We start from the raw sequence: 26,621 nt of genomic DNA on the forward strand, positions 1-26,621 counted from the left end.
AAATTGGTATTTCATCCAGTTACGCGATTGCGGGCAGCCCTGTTCTGTAATTAACAAACTTTGATATTGACCGATATACCGCGAGCAGTGCACCGTCGACATGTAGAACCTCTGCGATCTGCATAAAAGGCCAACTGCAATTCGACGAAACGCTACTCGCCATTATTGATTAGAACGATATCCATTAAGGGCTTGAGGATAAGATGAATATCGCTGACCTTACAGAATCTACACACTAATATCAGTGAATTCGATTTGATCTTGCTGATGAAATGTGTTATTACTTTATGAAAGATCAATATAAGTTGATAAATAGGGATGTAATATTTTTCGAAATTTTATACACGAATTTGTAAAGCTTGTTCTATGTATTTCATATGTCAGCATAATTTTTTATTGAAATGTTTAAATATTACGCCATTATCTCTGTCCTTAGTCTTTCGACTGACTAGCTTATTTATTGCTCCACTTAGAGTAGTAAGAAGTTGATAGAGCAATTCATAAAAATGTTCACGGCAGTTGTTGGGTCGATAATCATTGCCGGAATTATTCACAGGAAACGAGATGGGGCGGGGCAGAATTGGGATGCCGTGTGGCGAAGGGATTATACATATATATATATATATATATATATATATATATATATATATATAAAAGATTGAACAAACCGAGAGAGAAAAACCAGGTCTCGGGAGCAAACAAAAGGACAAAGTGCTCGTTGACTTTGGTATTTTCGGTAAGCGAAAAAATAAATTGGAGGACACTCGCCGAAGGCGAGTTCACGGCGGGTTTTCAAAAATCGAGGAAAGAGCGCGGGAGCGAATGGCGACAGCGACCATTCGTGTCCCTTTTCTTCCTCGCTAGTTCCTTTCGGTGACGCTTTTGCTTGTTCATCTGAAGTAGAGATATGGAAATGAAAGGTGAGACGAGTCGATAGCGCAGTCGTCGTTGCACCGCAAAAATGTCGATAGTTTATGGTACGTAATTCCAATAAATCGTTTTCTTGTAGGTATTCATCATGAACACAAAAAAGCTATGTTTAATATAAGATAGTTAAATATATAATAATTAGCGGAATTAAACAATTCTCTCTGTCGATATGATCTCTATGGAACGTTTGATTGCGCGCAATATTTTTCCTAAAATTTTATTTCGGAAGTTTATTATGCATAACATCCCGTATACCATTTCACTTAGCACCTGTGCACTCTCGAGCATCATCCTTCCTCTGAAACCCGTGTTTCATCATCGCCTCAAAGGATTCTTGTTACTGGGAGAGAAAGCTAGGGACGCAAATGAACTCATTAATATACTTCCGGACGCATCTCTGGGTCTCTTCTTCGTTCATTGGACCGGTCGTTGACGTAACCCTTCCTCCTTGTCCTTCCCCGCCGGTCCTCCACCTTCCGGAGCTTCGATTGGATTTTATAGAGCGGCTGTTAATTATTCTCCTACAATCCCCTTTCCGCCACCACGCTCCTCGTAACCTCCGCACCTTAGAAATATTAATTTCTCAATTTCCTCTGAATCGTTACGGTACTCTGCTCTTCGTCGGAACCGGCCTTAATTGTCGTGATTAAATTAGACATCGACGATTCGGGTAGAAAAAGAAGAAAGCCAAGAACTCGGAAAGAACGTAACGACTGGCTAGGCGAGCGGAAAGTTTCAGGCGGAAAATTAGACCGATTGAGTTAGGTGGTGGATTGTCATCGAATTGATGGTAAAGGTAACTAATTTGAGAATCACCGTTTACGTTCATTAATAATATTACATAATAAGAAAAAAATAGGGACATGTATAAAATATAATTGCGCACAAACTGACAATCACTTCGGTAAAAATAATAAGGAATGTGATCTATTTTATCATATTTTATATTAATCTATAATTAAAATTTAGAAGCATATAGTAATGAAAAAGATAATATCAAATATCACTATCATATTAATGAAATTAATTGACTTTTTGAATCCGCAGTTGTAAATATTGTCTGAATAACGTAGAAAATCGTTTGTTCCGAACAGCGCGTGGTGACCAAGCGCAATTTAAACGTTTCACGCGCTTGCACTTTTAGCGGGCTTACTTTTGCGAACGTTGCTGCGTTATCTGCGAAAAGGCGATCTCGCCTCGTGGCTTCGAGGTTTTCCTGCGGCGAGGAGTGCAAAAATCCGATTAGCAGAGAGCACCTCGAGCGTGGCGGTTATAAGGGGTGTGTGCACATCCGGACCGGAAAGGGCGGGTGCGTGTTAGCGGCTAGAATGGATGTGGTATAATTCACCTGGCCTCCCGACCGTCCACGCCGCCGTTTCCCGAACTTCGGCGTGGACCGCGAATGCGCACAAAGCCGGCAAAAGTATACTATTAATATATACAAACATTGGAACATTAATATATACAAACATTGGACTCACGGCGACGTGCCGCTGTTTCCGGGTTCCTTTTATTTTCTCACATACGCCCGTAGCTGATAATCTTTTTTCGCCCTCTCTATCCGCGACCATTTCTCGGGCGCGCGCTTACTTCTGGAGGTGACGATCGATAATGCTCTTATCAGACACGACGTGTGAGAGTCTTGCATCGTTTGCCGTAATGGAGGTCGATAAAATGGCATACCGCTGGATATATTGCATGGTGGCTTAATAATTAACATTAATGGGATTGGATCTCACGCGAGATGCAGGAAACTTTTTCATCGATATCCAAATTTGCACGTACGGAAGATTGAGAGTAGGTATTTTATCGCCATCTAAAAATAGCGTTACGCAACTGCGTAACTTTTTGATTGTACAATAATATCCGAAAGTGATGTTCTAGTAAACTTATGATCAGTCGAAACGATACAGAGAATACTGTCAATATAATAAAAACTAATCTTATAGATTATACATATATGATGTTTACGGTATCTCTCTTCCATTTAAAGAAGGAAAGAACAAGAATAATGGAGGCTCATCTGTTTTTTCACAAAAAAAAGGGAAGTAAACATAGTTTCATGGCTTCCGGATAGAAGGCCTTGGAAATAGGGTAGGAAAATAGGAAATCGGAGACGCTCGATTTCATTCGGTATTGGTTGCTTCTATTTTCTTTTTCAACCTATTCGGAAGCTGGTAAGTAATATTATTGCAGGCCAGTTGATGACATCTACGAATGTCGTTTGTCTTTCCATGAACGCAGTAGCATGAAACGAGTAGTTATACCGTTACAAATGTATTTGCTCTCATTTCACAATTACTTCCTTTCGATTACCTCACTTGTTGTCTCCTGGTCTTTACTTGGACTACACTTAGAGGGACTGATCTACAAATAGCGCAATACCATCAACGCGCGACTTTTTTTTAACTTTCAGTCAGCGCAATAAACATGAGCCAATAATTGAGTCGTCTCTTAACATTAGTCTCTTATAACGATGATCGTGTGCTACAACGAGTTTTATCGACGGATCTCGAATACCTGCAATTAAAGCGATTAAACTTGACAGTTTACGTGATATGTTTTCGCCTTTATAGCATGTATTTCTTGGTTACCATCGAGCCATTTATCTTAGCAATTTAAGTTCTCAGCTATCATCGAAGTAATAAGCGAGCTTTAACCCTACTAGAACACACAACTTCCAGAGTATCCCGAAAATACACTATGGGTCTGGGAGACCCATGTAATTTTGATAGGCTGTAACTCTGGTTTAGATTAATGTTTTTGGATTTGTTTTTTTTTCTTATTTCGAAGCTTTGACAATGAGATTTAAGTGTATGTTTTACTATCGAATACTGTTAAATTCATAGGGTTAAATTAAACTCAATTTTGAGTAATTTTTAATTATTCCATAGGTCGCCACTGCTCCTACTCAATATGTAGTTAATTTAACTAAAACAATGTTAATTTGACTAAACCAATGGAGTTAAAATAATCCTATTTTGTTTCAAACTAATAAATTTTGGCGCACATGGTAGTTAAAAATAACAAAATAAATCTAACTCATGGTATTGGTTTTAAATTTCATCCTCTAACCTTTAACACTGTAGGTTTTAATATCGAAAAGTTTTATTTTGTCTATTTCTTAAAATTAATGCCGGTATTCATAGTCAGATCTTATATATAAGATTGCTTTAAGTTCATCTTTAGATACTCCGTAGCCAACGCGTCGTACAGTGTGTGTTCTAGGGTTTAAAAATCATGTGTAGGCAATTGCGGTTTCTCCTTTTCGCGTTTCATTATCGCGAGACTAAAAGAGAGCGGGGATGATCCGGGAAGGATGGGAATGATTGAAAGGCACGCGACCGATTTCATTCACGTTCGGTTATCTTCTCTTATTCCCGCCTTATTGCCTAAGGAGGAGGGAGGGGGTGAAGGGCGGACGGTCCACCGCGACAGGAATACGAAGAAAGCGGCGTTCCCGGATGACGAAGGTTATGCGAGGGGAATGAGAATCCTGCCGTGGTATTAGCTAGGGAATTTTCTATTTCAGATTCCGCGAATCCATTTTATCTTAAACTTCGTAATTCCATACCGCCCGCCGCCCTACCCCGCGTGCACCTTCGAGGCACGAAGGAATTCACCCTCGCGACTTTTCTACCCCACTGGGTATTCCCTGCCCTCGACCTGCCTTGCCGTCTTCGTTCCTCACGGGAAACGGCGGGAGGGGGGGTGGATGGACGTTTTTATATTTTCCAGCGGGCAAGCGGGAGCGGCCGCTGCGCCACCGCCAACCCGGATTTTCCGCCGCCGTAATATTGGACAGCAAAAGTTAAAATCGTCCGTATACTCGTGCACGCGCGAAGCAAAACGGCCACTCATTTATCTCGCGTTTTTAAATCGCGCGACGCGGAAATGCTTCGGAGTTAGAGAGTGCCACGAGACAGGATAATCGATCGAAAACCTTTCTCTCGTATTCATGGAACATCGATTAATATCAATTCTGATACACGTACCCGTTACAGCGGCTGCAAACAAGTCCTTTTAATGCATATCACATATCGCATAATAAATCGTATTGCCGGATACACATTTCGGAAACATATAGCGTGCCAAAAGAACGTCACTTACTATAGATGTGTAAATTTGCCAAAACTTTGCGTTTAAACATTTTTATACCACGGTCTTATCATTAAAACGATAAAATCAATTATATACATATATATAATTTAAATAAAAAAGTCAATCTATCTACATGCATATCGTTTAGCGGCGCGAGGCTGACTTGCCGAGTAAGTGAGACGAATTCGGTACTCCAGGAATGCAAGCAGTGCGGCCTGCATCTCCGACGGAATAGCTGCGGCGTCGCCGCATTCTTGCCGCAGGAAGGCGAGGCTCGCAAAGTAGGCGCGGATAAAAAAGGAAATTACGAACGCTTCGAGAAGCGTGAAATCATTACTATCACGCTGCCATCCAATGACGACGACGACGACGACGACAACGCGCTGACAGCGCGCAGTTTCCGGTTTGCGGCGGGTGCACACGAGGTAGTATCAAAATGCACGGACGGGCGGGCACACGAGAGCGTACATATACCTGCATTTACACTTAGATACTCCGCAAACACGCTGAACCTATTAGCCTGTACATTTGCCGGCTCCGTGTCGCCGAGAATTGATATACGCGGATAACAGATCGCATGACGACGATACAGAAACTGCGCGCTCGCAGTGCAGTTTTGTTTTAATATAGATATTGGTAACGTTTCATTAACGTTGTATTGTATCGGGTGAACGCGTTGCTTTTCCAGCGTTTATCGAAAATTTCTTTTCTTTCTGGTACATACGTTGAATGTTAATTTTTAGGCGTTTCTAATCCCTTCCTCTGCAACAATGGCCGAAAAGAAGCAAAATTAAATTACTTTAATCATCGAATTAAAACGAGATATGGATATTTCCTTTGTCGCGTGTAACAATGTCACCGATGGTTTCGTTGCCTTGCGAAAGAGGTTGCATATCCCTTAGGGGACCTTCAAGATCTCAAGTTTCGGCAACATCCACGTTGGGAAACATTGCCTTAGGTAGTCCATAAACATGGCCGACGCGACGTAATGGTCGCTGTATTTACCCTCTCATAGCGCGAGATTAATAACGTGGTTGATGCATATACAACGACGGTACATATGCGTGTGACCTTATCATTGTTGTATTATATGATTCCAGTAATTCATACCGGACAGATTTATGTATTGCCTATTACACCCGCGAATAATGAGCTGTCTCCCGCGAATAATAAGCTAATTCTTATGGTGGCGTAAATACATTAATGTTCGTTATCGAGATGAATATGTTAGCGGCGAAAATATCACACCCAGCGTTTCGATCTCATATAGATTGAAAAGGTAGGAAAGATTATTGGAACTTGATTTAATAGAAAGGATACTACGTGTTATAAATATGCATCCAAATCGAGAAAACTCCCGCTATTCGAAATTATTCCAATCCTATATATATATTTATTAATATAATTAATAAATAATTTGCGTATATCATCGTGAATAATTAAAATATTAAACGGCTGCTAAATATATGTGCATATTAAACCACCGGTATAAATTGTTATGAATAATTTAATAATATAATAATTTTCTCCGATCTCTCTCTCTCGGTGCAAACTTTATTCGTTAAAATCGCGTTTTTGCATTTGTATGAATATAAGTTCATGTTATCGATTTTCCTGTGCTGCTGGAAGTCCTTTACGTGCTTCCGTGTTTATGCATCTTGGCGGTACGAGCGTTGAGTAATGGCCACATTAGACCCCTTCTCCCCGCAGTTGTTCAATTTTCGCGACGCGTGCTGTCGCATCTTTCTAAACAATTACTTACGCTCATACGTGAAAAGGCAAGCCCGTAACACGTGTCTCGCCCTAAGTCGGGTCATGACGGATCTCGCGATAATACTCCCGCTACAGCCGGCATTAACGGCCCCGTCTTTGCGGAAATTAATTTCCGCCACCGCGTTGTCAAATTTTCACGGGGGTGCTACGTGCGTTTGGGAGCCAGCGGTTGCTACCTACCTTCTTTAGCGCCATGATCTACCAGCGCGCACCGGATTGCCTGGTTACACGGTACACCCTTGCGTAACTCTCACGCTGTATCACACCCTGTGGGCGCTGCCGCATCCCTCGAGAGGCAAAGTTTACTCTGTTTTTGCGGAAATTCTCCGCGAGAAGACGTGTGCGACGTATGCACATAATGTGCGACCACGTTGAAATTAATTCGTAGTCGTAAAAATGTAATAAGCATCGTAAAATTTTATTACGCAAGAAAAGAGAAAACCGCACGAGACTGAAAGCTACTTTAGCGAGTGTTATTAATTCATTGTCATATTTTTTACTTTGCACCTTAAATTATGTTTTGTTAGAAAATTTTATTATCGTGAATGGACAATTAAACCGATACGTCTGTAATTATTTATTATTATTTTTTTTAATAACGATATTTAAGAAAAAACAGTTGCTTGATTGATTAAAATTCTCTAGCGTTCTCATATAATGATTCGCGACTGCCATTGTCGCAGTTTATTATCGTTAAGGTCGCGATGTAGCGTAAACGAACCTTAATTTACTCGCAAACGCACGCGGAAACATCCTCTAAAGTCCGTAGATGCAGGCACGGGGCATGGTACGGGGATGCTAAACGAGAGGGGGGTGGTGTCATCATCCTCGGTGTGTACAAGACTCGGCAGCAACCCGACAGAACTCCCTTCCCCTTAACTTCCACCCCCGACGACGTAATTGAATCACGCTACGGACCGTCGAGGCATAAAACGTGGATTAAATACGATGCATACGTAGTATCAAATCCCGTTCCGGAGGGCTGCGCCGGCTCGCAACGAGAGGATGTCGACGCTGAATGTTGTGTCTGATGTACACTGGGAACTCTCTCCGAATGTACACCGGTATTCCAATGGACACCTGAATGGCCGGTCCGTCGCCGCTAATTTGTACACTTGCGATCCTTTTGAAGACTAATCCATGGGGGATTGTGAATCCGGCTAACCAAATCGGGTTGCTATCGTAACCCTTCGCTCGGACCCTAGACAGAGCTCGTTGATATTTGCAACGCGCAAACGAGAACGAAAGCACGACAGAGGGTTCGAAGTTTATAGAGCTCTAAATCCGAAATCTATTTGTAACGTAAACGCGTCTGTTTTTAGCTCCGGCGTTCCCTTTGGCTGCAAGTGTCTCGTTTATCTTTCAGAGGAAACCCTGCTCGTGATTACGCGATACCGTATGCCGTATGCGATCACGCGACTGTTTTCGGCTTGACAAACGTAAACTGCAACGGTAGCGACTAGCGCAATTTATCGTCGATCGCTCGTCGCTCTGTTCGCGATACGTTGCTCGTCCGGTTTTTCCTTCACTTTCTGGACGCCTCAATTTCGTTAAATCACGTCGTATCCCGGCGAAAATAGAGGATAACGGTGATTGCAGAAAGGAAGCCAATAGAAAATTACGGGCGCGAAAGACAGAGGACATGACAGCGGGAGCAAGAAAATTTGATGAAAGAGTAGAATCCAGGTGCAAATCAAATCGCTCTTTTGCTGCATTTAAGTTTTAGCGTTTCCCTTTGTCACTCGACATGATACATTCGAGTTTTTTTACTTTTATTTTTTTGACTTCTTTTGCTTTGTCAAGCGCGCTTTGCTTAGGTTCGTTGATTCCACTTTCAATTGATTTCTGAAATTGTATATAATTCGAGAAAGATAATTGAAATACAATGAAAAATTAGGATCCCATCCGTAAGTTTTTAATTTTATTTAATAATTAATAATACATAATTATACCTAATAAAAGATAAAAAAATATTATATACAAAGAACTTCTTAAATGTTTTGTTTTGTATTTCATAACGTTACAGTGTATATATTTTATTATTTATTTGCAACAATTTGGTCGTATGTTTAGTAAAATCCAGCAGAGTTTCGGAGATTTGAAGATCGACGATTATCGTCAGTTATTATGATCCACGGAACCCTTGTGCAACATCCAGGATGTCTTCACCTGAGGACGTTTGTGAAATTTATGAATGTTGGTACTGCTATTTTTAGAAAATACCAAGGGTGAAAGAAAAACCATTAATCTCAGAGTCCCAGTTTTGCTCCGCGGTACGTGTGCGGCGATGGCCGGAGCGACTCGAGGACGGAGAATCTTTCCGTCCGATGCCGTTTATGAGCGAACTGTTCTCAAACTGTTTTGTAAGAAAGATAAATAGGTGCTTTTGATAAAACTCGACTGACTCGACGCACTCGGGGCCCAAAGCATTGAATTTCATTATCGCGCGAGTCCTGATTTATCGCCCGCGCTTGCCTTACTCTCAAATGACTCGTCCTCCCGCGACTCTTTCCTCCTCGCGGCAGCCTTCTCGATGATCCATTTCACAAAACGCGATAACAAATTGTAACAAATCGCGGACGGCTTGCGTATTATCCGAAGGTCTCGAAGAATCCACGCAACCAGCCAGCGGTCGAAGCGGTCGATTCCTCTCGTAGCGATAAGGATCGTCGTTTTTGAGAATGGCGTTATATTTTTCAGGCTGCGGTCACACCAGGCTTTTCGGATTTCCGTCGCGCTTTTTTCCGTTTCCAAAAATTTCAGACCGCGGTCGGACCGTCAGATATGCAATCGCCGAGAGAGCCGAGATGCATTCGCGCGCGTTGAATAATCAAACGAAAAAATTGGCTCGCCGTAAATGTCCATGGGATACCTATCGACATATCCTACCAGCGTGAAACTTTGCCCCCCCCCATGCGCCGTCGTCCTCGCTTTCCCCGATTCTCCGCATCTTCTAGCGTTCTCTCATGGCCTGTCATAAAACTTTCATAACTTTCGGTATTTCCACGAGCGGCCCTTTTGCCAGTCCGCTCATGCGAGTCGCTGGATACTCTCCTCTTCTTCCTTCCCGTCGTTTCCCTTAAGTAAGGGAACGATGAGAGGATAAACGGGACGTGTCAGGGAATAAAAATATCTCGCGGTTAACTCCCGAGGCACAACGCGCGACCAACTTCGACATACTCATAATTTGAATACTTCTTACGAGCCCGGTGTATCGTTAAAATTGGTTTTTAACCAGCGCCGTTCGAAGATCGAGGATGTAAATTTGGACGGAAGGATGGAGGATGAAGGCATTCAAGTGTTCGACCTAGAAGCACATCTGCTAACAAACAATTCGATTACATATCGGGAGTTTGATCAATCGTTATTATTTTTTTATGCGAAAAAGCATTTCGATTAAAATTTCGAGACATCGTATTTGCCTATTTACTATTCCCATGTTATACCGATACCGAGTTTTTTTTGCGAATATTTTCAATGTTTATCTTCGCCACGGGAGAGCGCGAAGGCGCGGGATAAACGGACTGTCTGGCGTGTTGGCGTGTGCGAATCGTCACACTGGCTGAGTGGTTCATAAATTCGCAAATAGCTGCTAACAATTCATGCCATTCAATGCGGCGACGCAGCGTACCGGTAATCATTTCAAATGCACCGGTTGCACCGGTCGGTCATGTCCGGGCAAACATTCCGGCTAAGCGATTCGTCACGCCGAACTCCAGCAATGACGTTCCGATCGGTGACAATGCTAAAAATGTTGGCGCTTGTTATTACGCTCAGAATGCTTCAATTGCGACCGCGACGCTCACTTTGTATCGCGTTAGCGAAATATTAAAAATATTACTGAGGTGTGATGAAATTGGAATGCATTGATGAAATATTCACTGTGCTTTATATTGATCTGATGAATATACTTCATATTTTTCGAGCGACGCGGGAAACATTGGGAAATGAAACATATTGTTCCACGAGTTCTCGAAACGGATGAAAGGTGACCCCATACCGACAAAGCGCAAAGTTGGATCGAATAGCCGTGGTATATGGTTTCTGTCGTTACTGTTGCAACTGCCGTAATACCTCTTACAGCAGCAGCCGTCGCTCTCGCAGGCCGTTAAATAACTTCGTGTCTCGAATATCGAAGTGGAACTGTGGCGCGGGCAGAACGATCGTTCCGATCGCGTATACAGCAAGAAACCGTAGCTCACGCTGGGTCATCGTTAGCGATATTTGATTTTTTTTCACAACCAGCGATAAATCGAAAAATATATAACCTGCATCAGATCTCTTTTTAAAGATCGTAGGGTAATTCTTTAAGTTCCGTTATTAAGCTTTTCTGTTTTAAATGTATAGATTACCTATTATTACCATTTATATTACGCTAATAATTTCGTATCTCAGAAACAAGAAGGAAATTAAATAGGTACGTGGTAAATTAAATCGTTGCGAACTTTTTTACGAGGTAATATTTTAGAAACTTTTACTTGCCCGCGTGCGCTCCTACCTATTTTCATTTCATTATCAAGCCGAAATGAGTTGCGCTGTTTCATTGTTAAACCGAATTCTCGCGCTGATTGTGAAAATACGGAGAGCGGTTAATAACTCCGAAAGATCTCATTTCCTTGAATTAATTTTGAACCAGCGTGCGCCACTTATTTCTGTAAAATTGGCTCTTTACGCGTGCGAATAATGTACAAAAGAAAAACACGCCGTCTCATTCGCCGCTTAATTAGCACTTTTCTTACTTTTGCGACATAGCGCTGCGTTGCTCTTAAACTCGAAAGGGATAATATCTCGAGGGTCCACGTTCAAAATGTGTATATTTAAGCACTGCGCGCTTTACTGAATTTCGCAATTTAACGTTGCGATTGACCGCTGAGCTACGTCTCGAACGTGCTTCCTTCGGTTTCGTAGTACCGGATGGAAATTTGATTCGATTTCGTGACTACGTTAGTTGGCCATTGGACGGGATAACTTAAAAGTTATCCGGTACTGACCGCAAGATGAGGAGCGCGACGGGTTGCAATCGGATAGTTGGCGATTTACTATAGTAATTACCGAAATTACTGCACCGCATAATGACGGTAATTATCGCCGTAATTCGCGGTAATTGCCGCGGCAATTACTGGGCTGAAGACCGGCGGAAAGGCCGGCAGGTGGTTGCGTTGGTGACGATCGCCTTTCCTCCCTTTTTGCCTGGATTTCGTCCCCGCCTTCGCCCATTGATTTTTATGAAAAAAAAATGGGCGAGATATTATCACCCTTATTCCCAAGGTCAATCTCACCAGATGTTGCTTTTATATATATTGAAGTCCCATGGCTAGTTTCGCACTTTTACACAGTCGACATCTTGCGTAGAAGTTTGGTGTGATTACTAATATTAAAATTCTTCGACCAATATTAAAATTCTTGGAATCTTACAGTGTTCTAATCATCATTATTTTGTTGCAGATCTGAGCTACGAGGAGGGACTGATACTTTCGGCATACGGTGAGTTACTAATTAATTTACGAATCTGCACGTAAAATGGTGAAAAGAAATCAGAGAACTGTCATTCTTGACCATTCGGCCTTCGATGCATTTCTAGTGTTTTCAAATTCGACGGATAACCGATAAAGGAATGAGAATATGACTCTCTTGATAACTAAGACGACAGGCCTTGAAGTGGAAATTGCGATATTCAGACGCAGCGCCTCCTCCGCGTCTCCCGGGGGGATCGAAATCTGCCATTTTTCTTTTCTCTTCCTAATGACTCGCGAAAAATTTCAATGCGTCTCAACGGCTCGCCTTTTCATGTCGAATAACAAATGACGGCCGACGCCGTTGGAAGGCTAGGTCGACACGACGCCGCTGTTGAACGAAGATGCTAGGTGAGCTATCTAAATACTATACGTTGGTCGCTTCTGGCAACCGGAATAATTTGTATTCATCATCTTTTGAAAAATACCGAGGTCACATATGACGCCCGGGCTAACGTGACCAGATAGTGGTCTGAGGACATGCGTTAAAGTTGCAGAGGAAATTTATCACGGGAATGACGTATTCTTTTCTTCACTCATGTCACAATCTATTTAGTTTCTCTCGTTCCGCAGTGACAAATAAATGAACTTAAAGATAATGTCTAGTTTTGCTCAATATAATTTATTCTTAACCGCCGCGAAATCATGGGGATTGTAACATCTATTGAGATATTCCTTTCAATTTATAAAATGTATATGTTAACTTGCAAAATTAATATACATATATGTACAAGGTGTCTGATAATAAATGTAACAGCCGCAGAGGATAGGTAGAGCGGTCATTAAACTGAATAGAAAATTACCAATTATAACAATATAAATAATGAGTTATTAATTAATTAAGAATTTGAGAATCAGCGTGCGTTTGCGCGATTCGACGAGAAGAGACACGTTGTTATTTACTCAGGACTTTTCTATTGCATGGACTGTTACACTTATTATATCACACACAGACACTATATTAATTTATATAAATTTCTTTATCGCGTAATAACATTAGCGTAAATTGCATAATAAAAGAACTATTACTCTTCGGTTTGCTCCTCTTGCACGCTGCATATCAAACGGTTTACGTACCTACAAGACGTGGGTGCGTAAACGTAGGTGGAAAACTGTGCTGAAATAGAGATCGATGGCTTAATATTTATTTCAAGTTTCGGGACGAAACGGATCTTATACGGAGAGCGGTATCTACGTGCGGTAGAATGGCGACCGGCGCCATCGACGACGTATTCGTGAGCCATCGGCGCCTTCCTACGAGACGGATTGCCGTCCTGGGATCACGCCACCGGATGGCACCCGCACAAACTTGCCTTTCTGCCTGTATCGATTTTCAAGCTAATAAAGTTTGTATAGGTGCAAAAGTTGCGGAAACCCACCGGCCGACCGTTTCCCCGTTTTCGCTCCAACTTTCTAAACTCCGGCCCTGGCGCATAATTCACGAATGAATTTGGATCAGCGGTTAATTTTTCGACTTCATCCCGCAACGAATGAATAGTGATCCGACGTTATTTTATTAACGATGGTACGAGAGAATCTAGCAACCAAGTCGCGACTTTGCCGCTTTAATGAAAGCCATTGTTAGCCTCTTCCCCCTCCCCCTCGTTTCAACTTGAAGCTTGAAAATTCTGCGCGCGCGGATTTTGCAACTGCTTGAATTGAAACCAGCGCGTAACTTCTCAGAAACGAACTCGTTGCTATTAGTTGCATGTTCTTTTGTCGATTATAGAGATTCTATACCATAAATACTCATGAAAGTATCGCTTCGTTTATATCACGTTAATTTGTGCTGCGTAATTAATGAAGTTTGCTTAAAAAATTTGCGAATTTTACCGCGATTAAATTATTATTGTGCAATCTCGACCGCTTAATTGGATGTGAACTCCACAATTTGTCTCAGTCTCAGCCAATATTTTTGCCGGCCATCCACACGGCGAATGTTACATTTCCCGTGACGGTCGTATAAACGTAATAATGCGATCACGTCGCGCCGCCACGGCGAATTATTATCCGTCGCGACATACGAAATTCATTCGGACAGTTCGCTGGCTTTTTATCACGGTCGCGAGTTATTATTCTCATTTCGCGAAGCGGGGAAATACCCGCCTCACGAGGGACTCTCGACCGACGTTGGCGTTTAATCGTCGCGCATATCTGAATGAGAAAGGATTGCTATAGCGTTATTATTTCCACGCTCAACGACCATCCGTCGTTTTTGCCCTCCTCCCTCGAGACCGCGGGGTACGCGGCACGTGTGACATTGGCGGGGCCGTACATCGGAACTTGCGCATTTTCGTACGCACACACGTGGCGACGGCGACCGCGGGGTCGTGCGGTTTTCTATTAACTCGAGTGCCGCAGCAGCGTTGGCTTTTCAGCGTGGATTATCCCCGCGCAATCCGCGCTGTCGGGAAGCCTGTCGAGTTCCCAGGGCGAGGCGAGCGAAAACGCGGGCTATTACGGCGCGCTTGCGGGGGTGAAAACGTCACGAGAGAGCTAATGGCGGAGCGCATGGAGGCATGCTAAAAATGAAAACATTGACAGTCGCTCTGTGATAAATAAACGATGCTTATTGCGATGAATATTACCACATGCCTCAGTGGTCGAATTGGTGCGACACCCTTCACGGAATAAGGATAGATAGGATTCCAGGTTCGAATCCTGATTGAGGTAATATTTTTCGCAATAAATTCTTTACAGTTATTTAGATGCTTAGCGTCATAAATTAAATCGAATCGATTTAATTAGGGGGGGGGGGAGAGAGGGGTTTTTACTACTCCAACGGGAGCTGTGTTGTAAGTCTGACAAGCTAGTTAGCGCGCAGTTTATTAAAATTGGAAAAAATACATGTGTAGTACACAAAAAATATTATTAGGCTGCTAAGATCCAAGCTTGGACCGTATTTGGCTTGTTTAATATTGATTAAAAGATGCTTCTCTACTGCTGAAAAATTGACGTTTTGGAACGCAAGTCTCGTTCCTCTCTTTTTCGAGCGTATCGAGTATTTACGCAATAAGAGTATTCATCGACCGCGCCGAGCACTTCGCGAAATGAATTACGAAGAAATTTCTTTAGACGATCCCCCTATTTTAAAAACGGATGAATATGACGCGTGGGTGATTAAATTTATCTCTCTAATTATGCTTTCTTCGTTTACGTGCATGAAATAAAAATTATTATTCTCGCAATGCGAACGCGTAATGATTACTAATTAGCGCTAATAAGGTTTTGCGTGCAATACGGAAGATGATATAGGCTGTTTGCAGGATTAACAGATAATTATCCCGGCTGTATCTCTACAGAGATATAATTATTTCAAAGAACGTAAGGTGAGAAAAGTAGAAGATCAAAACGAGCATTGCGTTTTAAGGGCTCGTAAAATTTTCACTTCGAATCCGGTGAGAGAGAACGCGCGCATTGGAAAATAGTTGGCACGTATATTACCTTCATTTCCTCATTTGCGAGGTTACGTCTTTTCCTTGCTCGCGTTTCAATGACGGTGTTATTAAATTCCTTTCAATAGTTCGCTTTTCGCGTGAATGAACATTATTCATTGAAGATTTATTCTGCTCTTCCATTGAGATGCACTGTTGCACGTTTATCGATTTCCAACAATAGAACGAACTTGTTTGAGTATATATAGGTTCAAAATAATAGCTCGAAATATATAATGGGCGTAGCCGCGCTATTTATAGACATATTACATTTATGCGTTTTGTAAATACATAAACAATAACGCCGGGATTACCGGCGGTACCGCGCGATAGATGTGCACACCATGCGAAACCGCATTTTTTACGTATAGCGAATGTTGGAAAAACTATTCAGTGGAATTCTTTATACAAAAATATTACTCAATAGATCGAGCGCCCGTAATGCCAGAAATAACCGTAAGAGTTGACAAATGGTTGCAACCGCAATTTATCAACATCAAGAGTGGACAAACTTTTATCAGGCTTGTTGGTGCGTTCGATCGCGTTTAACGAATAAATGCCGAAAATGTCGGTGGTACCGGCGATACGATTCGAAATGTACTTTGCTAAACGATTTCGCGAGGGTGGGAGCGGAAACTTTTCTCGAGGGATCCGTGAAAGGGGATTCATAAATGACGTGATGCAACCTCGAAAGATTGCGGGCGAATGGTGGCATGCGACGTATTATACGTATAGAAACGTGTCAAAAGTAATGGTTAGCATCTGTCAAGCGGTGTCGAACGTCGCCGCGTTGAAAACGAACGCGCTGAATAAACGGCGACGGCCACGTCTATCCCGTGATTCTAATTGTATCACTAGTATCGGCGCGCACTCGTGACAATACAACCATCTACATTGCCGCCGTTGCGGGCAGTGAAGCGTCGGGAAGTGAAAAATATGTATATTTTCAATTCTCGGCAATATCTATCGCAGAAAACGGGAGGGATTCCACGTTTATAGAACTTTTCTCCTTCTCGGATATTACAGCTTGACAAAATAAGGAAAGCGATTCGCACTGCACTGACTGCACACATTCCCGGAGGCAGACGATATGATTTCAACTTGCCTATATAGCTACTCGTCGTAGTTAAGTCGCTAGTTAAAAGTTATTCTGAATTTAGACTTTAAACTAATGCACACGGATGAATTAATATTATCATCGATAGATGACGTATTGCTAATCCCGTCGATTAAAACATTGAATGATTTTGAATGTTTGCATTATTGTCTCCCATATTTTTATTGTCCGTATCATATTAGAAAAAGTGCTTAATTATCTGATTAGTGTTTAATAATTGACTCTATACTTGCTTCACATAAATCGAGAAATAGCCATGTGAATAATATCATTGATGATCACGCGATTAACGAGTGAAATGAGCGTCGCGATGATGACAAGAAGATTGGCGGTAACGGTGCGACAACTGCCATACGTGACATATAGGTTTCATAATACAAGAGTCGTCGACTTGACGCAATCTATCGCGACACTTTAGTGGGCCTTTTACGATCGTGTCGTAATTATTAATCAGAGTCAATCGCATGTAACAAAAATCGTGACACGTAGCTAGCGGAAAACGTCCTTTCAATATAGACCGATAAATGCCACTGTGTTATCCACGTTAACGTAGCTCGCTTCTTTGCGATATAATTACTAAGAGAGCGCATGCGCAAAATGTTCTTCTTACAATTAGACACTTTTTGCGCTCAATTATGATAGAACAAAACTTTATATTTTATACATCTCTTTTATATTCGTTAAAATACCATTTCGGTGCCGATCGATTTCGTCTGTACATTTCGTTATAAAATTTCCTCTTGCCTATTAATGCGAATTTACGGATTTTCCCTTCAATACAGCTAAATTACATACTGATTCGCGACTATTCGGGGGGTTTTAGTAAGCGCGCGCGAGTGAAACTTCCACGTAGTGGGAGAGAGCAATTGATTGGCTCCTCTCAAACGTCTCGTGTATGTTTGCGAGTTTCGCGCATACCAAGTAATCTTGGTGCGAGTTCTACCGGAAGGAAGTGCCTTGTCCCCGAGGGCACGGAGCACCCGGTTTCCAATTAAGGTCTGATTACAGTAAATACGCCAACGTGACGAGAGCAATGCCGGTGCGGCGTCCTGGCGACTGTGAGAGGAAGCCGTTTGAAACGAGAGGATTGTCGGGAGAGGCGTACTGGCATGGCGTAATCGCGTGGGACGCTACGCTCGCGCCTTGCTTATTTCGCATCCTTATTCGAATTTGTGCTCGACATACGAACTTGGCACCGGTCTACGGGCAATTACGTTTAATCGAACGAACGATTTGAGCATTCTTTGATTTTGCGTCGCGCATGATGGGAAAATCGCTCGTGATTTCGTCTATTTCTACGTATATTTTTTTTGCGCGAATAATCGCAGAGCGTCGAGAGAGAAAGAGAAAGAGAAAGAGAGAGACAGAGGGAGAGAGAGAGAACAAGAATTTCCGCGTGTAACGCAATCGCATTACGCTCGCGCGGGTGCACGCGGATAAACGTAACTTCATCTTACGCATTCCGGACGCTATAATGCGTCCATCCTGTAATCCGATTGAACTTTGCATCACGTCGCGCAAGCTTTGATTTTCGTTACAAGCCCGTTCCCTTTTGATCCCCCTCGAAACACACAGCGGCGTAACGAACGGATTAACTCAACTTAATGCAAAATTGACAAAGGCGCGAGCTTAAACTATTATCGAGGGCCGCAGGGTATCCGATCTCTTTACCACTTTATTGCACATTACACATCCGACGCAATATCAATCACATTCTCTCTCTCTCTCTCTCTCTCTCTCTCTCTTTCCCTGCAACGATTACCACGGTGCACTCGCGAGCGCACAGTTCCTCGCGTAACAACGTTACAAAGCGATCCGCGACACGAGAGCACGATTCACACGAACATTCAGCATCTACGAGCAAGGCATATTTTCCCGGTGTATATGGGTATAATCGATTTCCGAACAACATTGCACGTATATCGCGTACGCGTATATCGTGAGCACGTCTGCGCTACCGTGTCCCATAACCGGCCCTTTTATTTTCATTTTTATTCCAATCGTCGATGATAAAGTGTATCTCTATCGGTGGAGATACGCGATATACCCGATGCGATCCGTGCTCTCCCGGTCGTTTAATAACTGCTTCTCCTAATTTGTTCGCTTTAACAGTCTCAGCTGAGATTTATGATGCTCTGCGGTCATAGGCCAAAAGGAGCATACACTTGGAAAGCTATCATTGATACACACAATGCGTGTAAATATAGCATCGACAAATAGACGGATCTATAATGTCTGGAATATATTTCGCGAGTATATAAGTGGTGTTACTTGTATTTTATAGTCAACTCATCGTATGTAGATAAATATCTATTTCCAAATTTATTTGGCAATATTCAAGTCTAGTCGGGGCGAAAACATAGCTGCGGAATTAAAATTTATGGAACGCAGATGAAAATACGACCGCAAGCTTTGAAATTAGCCAATGCTGAATGTAATCCAGACGCAGAATAACTGCAGCATTGCGTCGAGGGAAAAGATCTAATTGTACCGTAATTGTGACGTGAAATTGATTTCGCGTTGTTTCGGGACGGGAGTGGTCCCTTGGAAAAATTACGTCGCACATCCCTCTTTCTCTATCACTCTCATTTGCACCTCCAGAATTGATACTCGACGTTGGATCGACGCGAGTAATAACATTTGCATGCACCACGCGAGCGCTGCGCGTGAACGAGAAAACGTAACTAAATTACAAAGTTTATGCCCCTGCATTTTCCAGGACGCGGGACAAATTGCTACGCCAAAACGTGTTACCGCCGTGAGAGTGAATTAACATTTTCGGACTTTTCTTGTGCCTTCAAACTGGATGGCGGTTGCGCAACGCTTTGCGGCCGCGATTAACTTGAAAAACAATTCGACGCATTCTGCGGGAGGCATTTCTATTTTTTCATTACACCCGGCCTATAATTTCTGTCGAGATATATTTTCAGACGTATGCGCTTTTGAAGCTTGAGAAAATTAGATTTTTCTCTCATTCGTGACACTCCTGTTTGATGATAACATGAATATTCAAATTCTACACGAGTGTTTTCTCGCCGCGGGGGACGTATTGTATAATTTTCTTCCGTTCGAAAGGCGCGCAAAACCACATCCCGTGGAAATCTATCGCGCCTGGGAATCATCACGTGCGTGTTTCCTCTCGCTGGCGTTTAACCGCGCACGCCGTTTGCATACATCGCCAAAATTGATACTCGGCAGTGCAATTTACGCAGATACATATGCGTATATTCGCTTAACGTCGACTAATGATACTCGCCATGCGCCATGCGCACGCACATGCACAATAAACATCAGAAACACAATACACATCTACAAATGTGCGTTATATCGGTTTAGTATTTTAGGTTTGACTCGATGCATACATCTTAACACTGCGCGGACACCGTGTTTTTGGTGCACTCACCCGGACACCCTAGGACTCTTAAGTTTAAAGGGTTTCTGTGTTACAAAAAATCTATAAAAATTCATGTATCATTTTTAAGGTTTCAAAAAGTGATTTCTACACTTACATAAAGTCGGAACTGTGACAATTTTTTTTTAAGTGTTGAAACGTCAGGAGAAAAACTGTAAAATACGAAAAATCGACTGTGTTAAATCTTTCTCTCTTTGTGCCTCTCTTTTATGTAGTATCTTCCAATAAGTATAAAATATATTATCTACAGCGACCGCGCGGAGAGACGAATATTTTGAGCTCGTCGCAGAATTCACATTTTCTGCATATATCAGAAGGTAACCGAAGGCATTATCATGTTATACATTTTAGTAAATGGTAATGGTAACGGTGGTAACCATTACCACAAATATAACGATGCGGGTGAAGCTCGTAAATATATACAATTCAATACACCTTATTCACAGAGCGATCGTAAACAAATATTAATTAGCCCATGTTTACTCACGTGAAGAAAAAAACGGCGCATATACGTATATGCACTGTAACTATCTATTCTCATATTCGTAATGTTCATATAGACGTTTCCCCATATGGGCATTTCCCTGGACGAGTATTCGCTTGCTATGTGGCTCTACATGTATATTCGCTTAACGTCAGCTAATGATCCGTGTCTGCATATATACATCAAGTATAATACGTACATACAGAGAGAGAGAGAGGGGGGAGGGGAGTACTATGCATTTACCAATGAACGCTGCTGATCTATATCTATCACGCATGATAGTTCGGCTCTAATACTCGATTCAAAAGCGAATTAATTACGCGTGCGACATTTCTAGCATGTCACGCGTAATTCAATTTAATGTTCAATTTGTGAAATTAATTTCGAAGTAAGTAATAAAATATAAGAGTTCGGGTTATATGTATATATATACCGCGGGAAAAGTTTTCAACGGCGGGGCTCTTAAAAGACGTCTCTCCGCTTTACTTTCCCGCCTCGGTTCCTGTTTTCACAAAGACGCTGTGCCTATTTGCGTACGGAAAACAGTGGAAAAGTCTTGCGTCGCGCTATTCGCCGTGACTGTGCAAATTTAATGTAAGAGCGAGAATAACAAATGGAGATTCTTTTTCACTCATCGCCGTTATCGCGAGACGGAGACCGCGACCCGAATAAGCGTGTCCGACGATGGTGCTCGCTTAATTACATACGTAATTATACTAATTATACACACGCGGACATGATACCAATCTCGATATAGGCGGATAAGACGGTGTGGGAAATGTTCACGTGGCACGCCAGATAACGGCGTTATTGGCCACCGTTCTTGTCGCCTCTCTCTGATACACGGCAGAATCGGCGGAGTTCTTGGCAATTTAGGGCTCGATTCGAAATTAGCCTGTGCACGAACATTCGCCGTCCCAATATCCCACGATAGTCGTAACTTCAATTGTTTTTCCTCACTTCGATCACTGATAATCTCTTAAGAACGACCCCGCAGTCTTTGTCGACGATTTTGGAGATCTGTGTGGAACCGATAGGAAAAAAGTCACCTTTCGCGCTGGTTTAATTGATCATATTATTTGACGTTATCTTGGTTCTACATTCATAATACTCAATTGTAATTTTTTACATAAATTTTCTTTGGCTAAAATATATTTTTTCACTTTTAGAGATCGCGCCATTAAAAGCATTCCGTAAATAAAATTTATAAATCGAAACGTTGCTCAACTCGCGCGTATTTTTCTCGGTCTAATAAACCGATTCGTAACGCCATTTCTCCATGAATATAAACGAATATTGCTGAACTTTCCGAAAACATAGATCTAAAATGGAATTTTGCGACGCGGTTCTATAGACGCTATCAAAATTTAATTTCCGGCAGATAGAAGTGGCGGCGCGCGAGAAACATCGAAAAATTTTCGCACATCCGCACGTGGGAAATTGTCACGTGTGGAAGCGGATGTAGGGTCGTTATTGTCGACCTTGTTATCGCCTCCTTCGAATACGGGAGAGACGCGCGCTCGCTCGCGCCCGGTATAATTTATCCCGCTTTAAAATTATCCCCAGGACAGACGTTTCTCTCTACTTCTGTTTCTGAATGATTCAAATCGCGCACGACAGCGCGAGGTTTCCTCCGTCAAAATAATTGGAAATCCGAGCCCGTACGATCAATATATATACGAACAAGCGACTGTCATCGTAGTGATGCGTTAAAATGAACAGCTCCATGTATATAAATCCAACCATATGTCGTCTCGTTTAAATAAAACTCGTAACGAATGTTTTAATCGGCTTTGTTAGGCTGGCATATTGCGATGCTTTTCGCTTCTGTCGGCTAGAAATTTCTATTTTTATATGTTACCGCTCAATTAAAACTGTTTTGTGATAACATCGCGAAGATCATACGAAATATATAAATATGAGCGTAATATTGTATTTCTTATTGCTGTTTCTCTGACGCGAGCAAACAAATAATGACTTCGCCGTGCCTAGCCGGAAGACATTACAGCTTTGCGACAGATAGCGAACTACGATTCCACGTGACTTCATTAATTATCGCTGTATACATATCGCGTATGTCGCTTTTGTAATCTCGTTAGTCTGTAAATGCATTCTGCAATAAATTATTATTTACTTAGGCTTCATCAAGTATATTTATCTTCTAACTGCATATACACGTACCTAATGTTAAAAAAGTGTTTCGGAGTTTTCTAAACAAAATATTTTCCCCGTAGAGTGTGAAATTGAATAGAAATGGAACAGCGGGGAAAAATGATGTCAAAAACGTCGCGTGAATAACTCGTACGAAATTTCATGCGGAATTTACTTCGGCGGAGTTAGCCGACAAATTATCAGCGATTCCTAACCGCGGAAAATAATGGACGGGTCGTGCGAGCCCACAGCCAGTATTGACACTCTGCGTTCATTTACATCGTAATGATGCCAAAGTGTCAGTCCTGTCAGGTGCACGATAACGCGCGGCGTCGAGGGGCGACGAAAATGTGTACGCCCGGGGACGAAATGGGGACAATCGTCGGTGCAGCGGCTGGATGATGCAGCTCGCGATGTGAACCTAGGGGGGAGGGTGCGGGGAGAGGAGCGATTTCGCGGTCGGCTAAACAAATTATCGCATTTCGATAACGAGGCCACTCATAAAGCGACGCGCACGAGACTCCGAGACCCCACGACTGAAATCGCCGGTAAAACCGTCTCGCGGATGATGTAAGTCGTTTCGCTGACGTTGGTAATAGTGCGGTCGATCGTAACCGGAGAATAATTATTTTCCACCGAGAGGAATCGATCGAGCTACGATTCGATGGGACTATCCTTACGATCATCGATCCTGTTTACGTCGATCCATAAGCAGAAATATTGTCATTTAAATCGATACATTCTTTCCTATTTCTTCTTAAGTTAAAGGAGAATTAATTAAACTTAATGAAATAATGATACTTGTGGAGTATCGGTGCGATCTAGGAATTTCTCGTAAGATTCTTAACATCGCGCGAATATCAACTAACGACACGCGGGTAATGAGTTTCTCCACTTATGAGATAAAGCACACAAACATTCCTGCTCTAATTAAAAGCTGCACGACGATGCAATATGCTGTCATCGACGCTGTATACGCTATCGCGCTCGTTTGTCGTCAGAATGTTCCTGTATTGTCGTTTGTCGTATTTACGAACGCCCTTAGTATAATTAACGCGTCACTGTGTTGCGTGGGTATTTGAGTAATTAATTGCCTACGGCTAATGTTTCGCGTTCATGAAGGGAGTGACTTGCGTGCTGTCGACGTTGCCAGTATTTAATCGATGTCATGCGTATACCGCTTTATTTACAAAGCGAGTTCTTAATTTAGTCGAAAGAATTTTTTTTTCTCACGGAGAGAGCAGCCTGTTTTAATAATAGTAATTTCCGAGATAATTATATCACGATTGTGAGATATACATATAGCGGAGGTATGCAATAAAATAATTTACACCGCGTTTGTACTGACGTACAATATTTTTCTATATGTGTAATAACAGCGAGAGAGAGGTATGTTTCGCGCGATGCATATATTTACTTTATTCGCCAACGAAATTTAATAACATAGCTGGTACGCAGCGGCATAATAAATATATGTAAATAAGTCCTTTATTATCGCACTCCGTCTCGATAATTACGTGCTAATCGCCGGGAGTAGTCTACATTTAATTCCGCGCTAATCCACGGTATTCATTACCGAATGGTATTGTCTAATCCTTTATTAACGCTAATCTCTGAATGAATTAATGCGTTCCGAATGATTTATTAACGCTCACGCTAATCGCCACTAACACACCGGGGCCAAGTACATTCGTTGATATTCGAACATTCACGAGTACCGCGGCTGTAATTAACGAGTCCACCCCCGCCGCTGCTTCGGTAATTAATTGCCCGCGGCTAATACCCCCTCCCCCTCCCGCCGATCATAGGCGGGGAGAAGGGGGTGACTTGCACACGCCGCCACCGATGCCGATATCCCCTCGGCACGGTACGTCCCTGGGAACGAGCCCTGACCTGGAGCAACCGACGGCGCGGCGCAGTGACGTTGCGGCGTGACGTCATGGGGTGCATCTGTGACGTCAAGAGGGTGCGGATCGCCGGCGCGGTGGGGATATGATTCCGTCCAGGTGAAACATCCAACGGCTCGGGTCAAGTTGCTTAACCCCTCGCTGTCGTCCCCCGTCTCTGACCTTCTTTTTGTATACCAAGGAACGCTTTACAAACTATTAGATCGCTCCACACTTTCGTGCTATATATTGTCGCTTGCGGTTACCGTGTAACCGCTATCGCGTAGGACACATCGTGATCCCGTCGGATTTTTCGTGAAAATTCAAAATTAATGCCTGGCTTTATAAGATTCTAGGTGATCTCTAGTTACTATACAGGGATGCATTCGTTTGCATACGTAAAATATTGTCGCGTAACGTGACTTTTCTATAGGAGAAAAAGCATCGACCCACTTCCCAAACATTTCCGTTTGACATCATTCGCGCGATGTATTTTCGTCGGGCAACTGTAAGTCCTAATTCAATGCGCGTATGTTCAAGAAGAAATGCTCTTTCTCTCTCTATCCGATTCCGATAACTCTGTTCCGGTCAATGTTGGAATCGCCTTTGATCCGGCGCTTTCCGGCCGGTGGGGATACAAGCCCGACTCATGCATTTTGTTGGTGGGAAAATGCCTTTCTTGGGGAGATGGGATGTGTCGCGGCGGAAACCAATAAAAGAATTTCCTACGGCGGCGAGGAAAACAACGTTTGCGTCGAGAGCGAATTGCGTTACACATCGCAACGGACGTCTGGAAGCGCGCCGGCTTCGCGGAATCAATGTATCAGAAGGCAAGGATTTATTATTATTTGCCGAACCATTCGTTGTGCTATTCCGATGTACATACACAGCGCCGAAACATCGGATATCCTCTCAGTCACAAATTCTACGATAAATTTCAATGCGAATTTTTTTCCGGACATAATTTATATTCCTGATTTTCGATATCGTATAATTAATTAATAATTAACAATAACGTATAATTAATTAAATTTTAATATAAATTTCCACTAAAAAGGAAACGAAGTTTGCTCGATAGTAACTCGAAAACAAGATTTTGCTTCCAAAAAGACTCTGTTTTCAAGGTTTTTTTTCTCGACAATGCTTCTGTTTCAAGTGACGACACTTTCAAGTCGATTATGTAAAACTGACCAAAAAAGTAAACTTTATAACTTTGAGACCGTGCGCACGGAATTGGAAGGAATTATTTTCAACTTTTCCTAAGACTTTCCGAAGATTTAAAGATGCTCCTTTCAAATACGGTTTTCTCTCATCGAGTTATCGCGATTTTAAGTGACCGAAATATTTTCAACCTCTTTCACGACTATAAGGAACAATGTTGCCGGCCGGCACTAGCGATGCACAATTAAATATGTGGTTCAAAGGATACATCCGATATGGTTCTGTGACACGTACCGATGTGTACATGTGTGCGTGCTTTCTCGTGTATTTCTCGCGGGAAGTTCACGACGTTTCGTTTCTCTCCTTCGTCTCACTCCGTCGCGCGCCGGCAACGTAGCTCGCAGCCAAGAAAAGGAGAAGCCCGCGAAATTTGCAAATGGAAGCCTCTTAGGGAACGACAGTAGAATTTTCGTGCAGCATCACGGCGCGTATCCGCTTTCCCGAATGCGTCCCTCTTCCTCGGCCCTCCACGTCGCTTTCCTTCCGCCCATTTCTCTCTTTCAAAGTTCCGTCTCGAGACGCTGGCGTACTTCATCTCTTCACTTTCTACTTTGCCCTTTCTCGCGGGTCTTTGGGTGCTCTTCCTCCCGCCACGATAC

The 26,621-nt window shown here is 42.5% G+C and overlaps 1 protein-coding gene across 11 annotated transcripts in view; it reads left to right on the forward strand.

Annotated features, from left to right (window-relative positions):
* Positions 1 to 26,621, forward strand: part of LOC139820380 (protein turtle) — a 265,980-nt gene that overhangs the window by 110,381 nt on the left and 128,978 nt on the right. For all 11 annotated transcript variants that reach the window (XM_071790578.1, XM_071790577.1, XM_071790585.1 and 8 more), the window contains one exon: positions 12,250 to 12,288. The gene's annotated coding sequence lies outside the window, so the exon portion shown is untranslated. The remainder of the gene's footprint in view (positions 1 to 12,249; positions 12,289 to 26,621) is intronic.

The sequence above is a fragment of the Temnothorax longispinosus genome, chromosome 10 (genome assembly GCF_030848805.1).
Source record: "Temnothorax longispinosus isolate EJ_2023e chromosome 10, Tlon_JGU_v1, whole genome shotgun sequence".
Lineage (NCBI taxonomy): Eukaryota > Metazoa > Arthropoda > Insecta > Hymenoptera > Formicidae > Temnothorax > Temnothorax longispinosus.